Raw genomic sequence first — 1,424 nt, 5'->3', positions numbered from 1 at the left:
GTTTTAAAGAACTGTGGGAGCGAGTGTTTGCTTCCTGTGTTTCCAGGACTCTTCGCAGCTGCTCGGATAGGAATGTGCCTCTGAGAACGACCCAGACTCTTTTTCTCATCAGAGTCTGTTTCTACCTGTTAAAGTTCTTTCTCCCAAGCCTTTGCGAGCGGGTTCCTTTGGCTACCCAGCATTCCTTTCTCTGTGACTCACTCGACTCTCAGCTCTTTTGAGCTAAAGGTCATCAGCCGAGAACAAACCTCGGCAACATTCCTGTCCATCTACACTGGGAGGGCACAGGAATCGATATCCCGACCTGCAACGGCAAACACACGGTTGTTGACAAACCCCTTGTGATTCATCCTTTGGTAAATAGCTGTGTGGCGGCAGTCAAGTTTGGACAAATATGAGGGCCGGGACGAGCTTGTGCAGTTATGAGGACGGTTCAGTGTGTGTCCTCCTCCCCAACAGAAATTACTCACTGGAGTTTGAGTGACTTGAGAACTCCACTGGAGTCAGTTCCCATGCTGGAGAATGATTTGTGGTGGGTGGGATCCACGTAAACTGGAGAAATGCATTGGAATGAATGGGAATTGGAGTATCGGGAGTATCATTTTTTATCTTCTTGTCTATTTATGACAATTATTAGTGGCGTTTCTCATACTTGGGGTTAGAAATGAGAAGAAAACCTCAACCTCTCTTAAACTTCAGTGCATAACTCGTCCTGCAACATTCATGCTGCAGACATGAATGATACCTCACAGTCGTAAAGGGCAACTTGTGTTATTAATTTGTTTTATTTTATTTCACAAATGACAAATTCTCAGAATTGTTTCCCCCAAGAAATTAGAACATCAAATCATTTTGAAAAATCAAATTTAATGAAATAATGAAAATATTTTTTATATGAACATTAAACAATGTTTGAGTCAAACAAAATGCAACATTATTATAACTATGTTTACAGCTATATTTTTCAAAATGATATAATAATACATTTTTGACACTGATAACAGTAAGGACAAACACCCTTGCACTAATGCTGGAAATCTAAATAATTAAAATAATAATAATAATATGCTCTATTTTAATGAGCCAGTAAGCAACCACTAGGTGTTTATTTCTTGAAAATTAGACCTATATTCTCCAGCAACGACACAAATATTGCAGAGCGTTCTAGAATTTCACACACGTCAGAAATGGTTTCATAACAGAGTTCATAATGCAAGAGAAAAAAAAACACAACTAGAGTTTACAAACACAAACAGTTTCCCTTTGCACATGTCGTAAGACCTCCTACATACCAAGCCTTCCCATCAGCCCCTCCTAGCAGGTTTCCCGTAAAGCCTAGAATCACTTCCTCATTCCTCAGCCTATGATCAGATATGGACAAGTGAACACTTGCACCTTCTTCCTCTTTTCTCAGCTCCGTCTCA

The sequence above is a fragment of the Gobio gobio genome, assembly GCF_949357685.1.
Source record: "Gobio gobio genome assembly, chromosome: 10".
Taxonomy (NCBI): domain Eukaryota; kingdom Metazoa; phylum Chordata; class Actinopteri; order Cypriniformes; family Gobionidae; genus Gobio; species Gobio gobio.
The sequence above is the reverse complement of the archived record's forward strand: the minus strand, read 5'-3'. Positions refer to the sequence as shown.